Source organism: Macrobrachium nipponense, chromosome 12 (genome assembly GCF_015104395.2).
Source record: "Macrobrachium nipponense isolate FS-2020 chromosome 12, ASM1510439v2, whole genome shotgun sequence".
NCBI classification, from domain to species: Eukaryota; Metazoa; Arthropoda; class Malacostraca; order Decapoda; family Palaemonidae; genus Macrobrachium; species Macrobrachium nipponense.
Window position 1 is genome coordinate 13390084 of NC_087205.1, and position 8411 is coordinate 13398494.

At 35.3% G+C, this 8411-nt stretch overlaps 1 long non-coding RNA gene across 4 annotated transcripts; it reads left to right on the forward strand.

The window, feature by feature from the left end:
* The first annotated feature begins 682 nt into the window (after positions 1-682).
* Positions 683-7335, forward strand: LOC135224949 (uncharacterized). Of its 4 annotated transcripts, XR_010316836.1 has the most exons (6): positions 683-814; positions 3653-3908; positions 5529-5611; positions 5718-5814; positions 6204-6466; positions 6694-7335. It is a non-coding gene; the product is annotated as an uncharacterized LOC135224949 (long non-coding RNA). The 4 variants fall into 4 exon arrangements; XR_010316834.1 differs by having other exon boundaries at positions 3653-5611; XR_010316837.1 differs by lacking the exon at positions 5529-5611.
* Positions 7336-8411: the final 1076 nt, after the last annotated feature.

Below are 8411 nucleotides of genomic sequence, written 5' to 3' on the forward strand. Positions count from 1 at the left end.
CAAAGGTAGCTTTCCATCCTGTCGTATTATTGGACATGCACAGGAGATTTGATTTGGTAATTTCCATCTTCGCGTCATGTACATAGCCACGTTCATTTTCAAGTAATCCATCGTTTCTCATCCTTGTTCACTTATGTGTACTGTTAACAAACTAAAAATCTAGCACCCTAAAAGGATATCCATTCAAGGGATTCTGTTTGTTGCCAATGAGTGTGCTGTGAAAGAACCACAGTTAAATTGACAACTGAACACTTTCAAGAAACTGTTAAGTCAAAATGAAAAAGTTTCAGTTTATTGTAAAATTTTTATACATACACGTATATTTTCATCTACACCTACTTATATTAATTTTACAAAGAAAAACAAAGCTCATCGTGTAACATTTATTCAAATTTATTTGGTAATGCAAGGAATTTCAGTCCTATTGCTTCCCGTGACATGTATGATATTGGCGAATCAGTTTTCTGCATTTATCTACAATGCAAAATCGAGTGATTATTATAGCCTAACGAGCTAACAACAGGACTTCTTACTCATTGCTCATACCGATTTCTATAGTTTTAGCTGAAAAGAAAACAGGATTCTTTCCCAAGGACACCAGACAGAGAGAGTTTGTCCCGTTCACATTCAGGAATCCTTGAACAGTGCAGAACAAAAGCCATCCCTTGTGGAGTTATAACAATTTCAGGCTCTTTGTTAACCAAAGAAGTTGGGAGGTTGTAGAAATTATTGGAGGTGTATTTAAGCTGAAAAGTTGAGCTACTGTGAACCATCTTCAAGATTAAATACCATCAAGGCTGAAGATTTTAGTAATGTAAGTAGTATTATGCTCATTGTTGAGACTTTGATAGGTACCTAGGGATATCCACAGAATATTTTGATGTTCACGAGGAAAAGTTAACATACTTTGGCTTTAAATGTGGATAGTATGTCTTAAGTCTGGTCTTTTATGGCTAGCATAACTTGCCTGGCCTCTGAACTCGCTGGTGAGTAGTAGCTTAATCTATGGTATAACCATGGTTGTCTTAAGTAAGGATTTGATAGGGTAGAGGCCCTTGGATGCAAATGCAGTATCCATTTAAGCCTAAGCATAGTGATAAACTGGCTGACAACGAAAGGCTGCAGAGTTTATAATTTAGGTATGCATAGGCTATTTATGGAGTTAACAGAATTTAAAGATTAATTGTAGATTCGGATTATATATAATTCACGGTAATCTGTTGTAGATTGATATACTATATGATAGCTCATAGGCTAGTGTATTTACTAGCCCAGGGGAACTTTGGCTATCCAAGTCAAATTGTCAAGATAGTTTCACCTTGCTAAGGTTTGAGTCAATATCAGCGACACTGAAAAAGCTGGTAAACGCTTGGATAATTGCCTCTTGACAGGTTTTAGTAGGAGACATAGGTCAACAAAGAGTAATTATAAAGTTAATTTTTGCATGGTTGATGATAATCACACAAGAAATGGAAACATTATTGGTAACTACAGGAATATATTCTAACCTAGGCATGGTCACTGGTTCCTGCTTGACTGTAGTAGGCAGCATATTCAGCAGTCTTAATCTTAACAAGAAAAAAATCTGGGATGTAGCCTAACCCAGTCTACGACTTAAGGCCAGGTAACCCAGGAATATGCACGCTACTGAATACTTATTGCGTACTTCATAGTATGAGTTTAGTGTTTAATGTTTTAAGTTAGGATTACTTTATAAATTTTTGTTCTTTGGATGTTGCTAGGAAAGTTCCGGCGTCCCTTTATCAGATGCACGATTTGATTTAACATTTTCTCTGTCGACATATCCTTTGCAGCAGCAGACAAAATATCTCGACTTTCCCACAATTGTGACACTCAATATGGTAGATCTTAACTCTGTCGAGTATTTCTTTGGAAATTAAAGTTTCCTATAGTATTTGGGTTGCTTATTAAGAATTTACTGTTATTTTGGGGGGTCAACTGTAATTAACCCCCAGGGGCTAATACTAAACACAGCAAAATACATTTGACGCCCCAATCCCTAGTGGCTGTTACACTTCAGGAAAGTTCGATGCAGTCCGTGCAGTTATTTTCTAGAATTACCATCAATATGACCTGCTCGCAATTCTAAATTTAATGTGCATGAGACCACCAAATTAAGACATTCTATTGGGCCTTACACTTATCCTGAATTCTTCAATGCTTCATCTTTGTTTCTTTTGTATGTGGTGTTCACTGCTGCCATGCCATTGAGCAGTGGCATCGCACAGACCCACTGGCCTCTTATCATTAGTTACTCCTGGAATGAGGGCAAGCCTACCACATACACTCACTGTCTCCTAGAATGAGTGGCACTTCACCATAAGCTTGCAAATCGTATCATATTTTTCAAAGTTTTGTATAATGTCCTGTTTCAGTCTGGCATTGCGTAAGCATCTTTTACTTTGAGAGGTACCCATCGGTCTCTTGAAAACTAGAATTCAATGGTGCTGTATAAATTTTCTCCATCTTAATCTGATGTTCGTCACCACCTCGCCTTGAGGTATTTTGCTGTGCTACAGCCAATCTTCCATTGATATCTTCCATTCTCTGAAAGTGTCCGTAGTCATGACATACTTGCATTTCTTGAGGGCAATAGGTTTTCCATGTGTTCCCCATTCTGGACAGGATGGTTCTTCCAATTGCCCCTATAATTGCCCTTAAAGGAGTGTCATGCCTGGAGTGGGCTGTTCTTGCCAGGTGATGGCCTTGCAAATCTGCTCATTGTTTCGTAGGGCAGGCCGGATTGCTACACCATGTAGGGTGATAGTGATATGTGGGGTTTTTGTCTGTAAGAGGGTTTGGTAACTAAGACTAAGTAGCATGAAAGCTACATAGTGAATGTGGAACAACTCTTAGTGCCAACGGGTTGGCGGGCAAACATTGGTAGCGCGCAGCTGGTACACATAACCCATCAAACAATTTCATAAGCAGCACCATAAAATCAACAAAATATCTTAGTTTCTGATTTTGACAAGTTTTCTCAACGACCAGTAGATGTTATGTTCATGGCTCTTGGTCTATCTTGGGGGTGATGAGGGGTTCAGTCCAGCATTTCTTCAGCTCAGCATTTCTATGTTCCTTCCCCTCCTCTCAGTTCTGTTTTGAAGGATGAGAAGTACCAGGAAGCTTTCCTTATTGCAGTTCATTCGCCTCCCTCGCTCTTTTCATCATTGTATGGTATATCATAGTTTCTCCCCCTTCTTGCTTACCTCCTAGAAATATTGGGTGGAAGAATTCATTATGACTATTGGAAAGTGAACATTTCGTCAATGTCAGGGTAGTACCTAGCGTACTAGGACTTTCTCTTCCCTGCTTTTTCCTTCGAGAATAGTACCTGGTTGCCTTTTTCAACGATGCTGCCACCGTTCGGATGTCTAAAGTGAATGTACCATCTGGATGGAAGGGATTCCTCCCCTAAATGTCAGTAGCCAACCACCAGTTTCCACTTTGTTTTAAATTAAATGGCCAGTTCCACCTTGCACTGAAGAGTAAATCCCATATGTAAAGAACTCGGGTTTGCATGTTATTAAAAATACAAACAACTTGAAAAACTTATTCACATTTTTATGTCCTTGTATGAGTGCTTCAGTTTATTAAAATCTTGTGTTGCAAACATTTTTTCTAATTACAGGCTCAAGAATTTGGCAAGTGGTTGGAGAGCAGTTGAATTACTTTGGTCCATGAAGCTGACATTCAAGTTGTAATTTTCTACATTGGGCGGAGTTAAGAGAACTTTCCAGATAGAACTTTCCAGATAGAACTTTCCAGATAGAACTTTCCAGATAGAACTTTCCAGATAGAACTTTCCAGATAGAACTTTCCAGATAGAACTTTCCAGATAGAACTTTCCAGATTAGCTGAAGGATATTTGACATTACATGGACGTGGTAAAGGAAACTCTTGTTAATTTGTCTGGTTAATGTTTAATCATACAGAATAATGTTTTTGGGGGATGCTGGTCAATTTAGATTTCAAAACTTTCAAGTTTAGCAACCAATTTGGAAGTGAACCAGGATATTTACTATATACCTTAATTGAAAATTTCACAGTAAAGTAAATTCGGAGTAATATTTGTCAAGCCTTGTAAATAGTCTGATAAAAGTCAAGTTTATTTTGGTCACGTTTTTACTGTAAATCCTTAATAATTTTTACTTTTGTTGAAAAAAAAATGAAAAGTAAGATGAAGGTAGATTAAAATATGTAGATTTCTAGCAGCTTCAGTAATGCACAAATAAGAATAAGGTTCCAACAGCCCTAAGAACAGTGAATTACTGGCTATTGTGATAAAAAGAAAGTATTACATTTTTCATTGGAATGGAAGGCAGTATTAGTTTTCTAGTATAGGAAGGACTTTTACGTGGTCCTTGATTGGTATTTTTACTGATAAACCTGTTCTTTCAGTGGTCTTTCCTGGGAACATGGGCTTTCTTTGCAACTTAAACAAGTTTTGATTTACGTTGTAATTTTGAGCTAACCATGTGTTTTTTGTAGTTTGAACTCACTGTTTGTTGCCAGGAAACTTAACAATCTAGACCATATGATAGAGAATAGTAGCAGTCATTGTACACTAATGTCAAGTTAGCTAAGGTTTGTGTTACATAGTGTTTAAAATAATTTGAGTATGAAAGCCCCATTTTATCAACGGAATTGTGTGCGTGTGTGGATTCTATCTACTATAGAAGACGTGAATTGTTCAATTAAGATGGCACATATTGTAGATAAACAACCCTAAAAGACTTGAGAAAATGAGTTCTTTGGTTTGGCTACAAAAAATAATCATAAATTGATTCATATATGGAGCATGTATTTTTGGTCTGAACTTGCATTTAAGTTTTATTTCTTTAAATATGACTATTCAGTTTAGCGTAAATTGCCAGCTGATATTCATCAAGACAATTGTCTTTAGTTACGAAAGTGCTTTTGTAATTAATAAAATTATGATTTTGTGCACTTTAATATAGGTTACACTTAAAAGATAGCTATTTAAAATTGGTTGAAATTTATGAACACAAATTAGCATCATACCAACTTGACAGGTTTTGGCTGCTGCATAAAATGTTGCAATGATAAAAGGTGCAATAAAAAAGTTTAATACTATTCACAAATTATTTTTAAACTTTAACATTTGTTTAAACATTATAACTAGGGCAATATAGCAAGAGAATGGTGTTACAGGTCATAGTTCAGTCCGCTTTCCATGGTTGAACTGAATACTAACTACAAAATATATACAATATCCAGTATTCTGAAAATTTAACTGTCCAGATTGTAATGTTACTAATTTCGTTCATAAAATCTAATTACCCAGATCTTGACTGTACTCGCATTTAGGTAATCCTGTAGGGTAATTCATTATTTTTTATCAGCCATGTTTTTTTTTTTTTTTTTTTATGAAATTCCTCTGTTTGCCCATCACTTTACATTAGTCTTCTATTAATATCTTATGGGCCTGTCCACACGACCGGGCCTGATCGGCGGACCTCCCCTCTAACGGGCACACTTGACAGGCAAACAGTCAAATTGCTCGATGGGTCATGTAGCAAAATCACCATGGTGGTGCCCGATAGCTTGAGCTTCGACCCTGGCAGACGTTAGTTAACCATATACATTTCTTTTACTGAGCCATTCTTTGCACTATATTCTCTTCTTTTTCATCACAGCAATTATCATGCTACATAATATCTTCTTTGCGGTAGGCACCATGTTTATCGTACCGCACTGAACACACTACTGGCATCGACGGGCACGCCCACCTCTCCATCGCCTCACCCGTATGGACAACATTCACCGGTGGTAAGCCCGCCAGAATTTGCCTGTCAACCCCGGAGCACGCCGATCAGGCCCGCTCTTGTGGACAGGGCTTTACTTTGAATCGATGGATCTTTTTTCCCCTAAAACATTCAGGCTTTCCTATGTACTGTATCTATTGACTAATCTCATCAATCTATCCAGTTGTATACCTTCTAAGTAGCATAATGCTAAATAGCTTTTTATTGTATATCAAAGTTCTTGTTCTATAGTCGCTAGTTCAATTCAGAATCAACTTGACCATGTCACAGATGTATTATCTAAACAGCCTTTTCAACTAGCTCTCAAAACTCGAAGTAATTTGGTAGACCTTTACCTTTTATGCTAACGGAGATTTTACTTTTAAGTGATCAGACTCCTCCTCCTCTTTGCAGATATGTACAAAAAGAAAGCCTTAAATCAGAGTGAATAATGAAGTCATAGAGGAAAGAATGACCTACTTCATGAAGCAGCGATCTTTTTAGTACTCAGATATAAAAACTAAAAATCGAATCTCTAGTAACCATTGTCTAACAAGTCAGCAGGAATCCTACTAAAGTCAAAATCCTTGAGATTATTAAATGGAAGAACCAAGTGAAGTAAGCCAGCGAACATCTGATCAAACTACCAGACAAGTTGTTCCCTGCTTCTGCCAGTGGTAATTATTACAATGCACCATGTTTTAAAGATGTATTGCAGACTGAAAAAATTAATACTATGTATACACACATTTTGACAATAAAATTTACCCATATTTTCGGACTCTTATTTAACATTTAAAAATTTTGATAAGCAACGGAAGGTTGCTAAAAAAAAATTTTGCTAAATCTTTTTTTCTCCAATTTATTTTTTCAAATTTTTTTCCTATTTTTTCTCCTGAGCCAGCACTACAGCAACTCGTGGAGGCGAGTGTGTTCTCAGCAGAAAGCAAAGATCAAACGGGTGTTTTGTCACCTGTCCATTTGAGATGATGTGTCCAACTCTCGAGACTCGTAAACAGTAAAGCTCAGATTTCAACGTCTGGTTATTAAGAGATGGAAGAGGAAGTCCTCTTGTCATTGTGGTTTTCTGCTCAAATATCTTTCCTAGTTCCTCTTCTCAGTAATGAAAAACTAGGGTTTCCAATTGTGACTTACAAGACAAGGGTAATTTTGATTTTAAACGATACTTGGCAACTTAGTAGTCAGTTATCAACAATAACAATACCTTAAATTGGTATTCCTAACTTGGCTAATGTTATCGATTTTAGAAATTCTTAGTTGACATAGAAAACTAATACTTTGAGTTCAGTTTAGTTTGCGTTCGACCAGAATACGTTCTCTGTGCCCAAAAAGGTTTTCGACACTGGTCCATAATACTTTTTTTTTTCATATAAAAATTATTTACATTTACAGAATAGTCTTTTTATAAAGCTGTTATATTTATCATTGCTCATCTAGATTATCAGTTGTTGTTTACAATAAATTCGATAAGAGAAAACCCTTTTATTTCAGTTTTAAAACTTTTCGTGTCACGTTTATAATTTCATCTCCCTTTTCATGTTAAGTTTATCTAAGTAATCTTTATATCGGTGATATTTTCTTCTTAATCATTTTTATATTTTTTATTAATGTTATTACAATTATCAATTATTTACAAATTTTCATAATTATATCAATATTACATATTAATTACATTAATTATATGAATTCAAATATTCACTTGTGAAATGTTTTTAAAGTTCATATGCATTTGATAATACCCATTGTGTGTACTTTATTTTACATTTTAATATTGAAATTATTTGACTTGGTAACATCTCTTCTCTGCTGTACCACAAACTATTTACATAATCAATAATAAGTATACTTAATGTATTTTCTCCTTTTTTTATAATCGAAATCCAACATCAATACTTTTATTGGATACTGAACTTATAATACTTCAATGAAATTCTGGAATCACTTCCAAATATTTTTAACATATTTACAAAAATAGACAATATGCAGATGCTTTTCATTTTCCATATATTTATTGGAAAAATTATCAGCAATATTCAATATCTTCAGTCTTTCCTCAGTAGCCAAAGATTCATACAAAAATCTATACATAATACTTCTTTGATAAGGTTCAACGAATTTGCATACAAGGTTACTCCATATATTACCCCAGTTATGCAACGGGTATCTCTCAATTACAATGGGCTTATTTATGGGTTAGCATCAAATACTGATAAATATTCTTACTTTTGACGTATGGAAAATTAGGCATTCTTAATAATTTCCTTTGCTTACCAATAATGATATTATAAAAAGGAGTAGCAACATAAGACACATTAAGGCAATCTTCTACAACCCACAACAAATTTATTCTAATACATGTGTTATATAAGGCTGCTACTTGTCCATAACTATCAAACAACATACTATTCAAGAATGTGTTAAAATAGCTGCTGCTTTATAAAAAACCTTAATAACCCCAATGCCACCTTCTGTTTTTGGCAGATACAAGGAATCCCTTTTAATTGGTTGGTAAGTTCCACACCACAAATACTGGAAAACAGATTGTTCTAAAATTTTTGCTTTCTCTTTCCCTAATGGAAATACATGACACACGTACCAAAC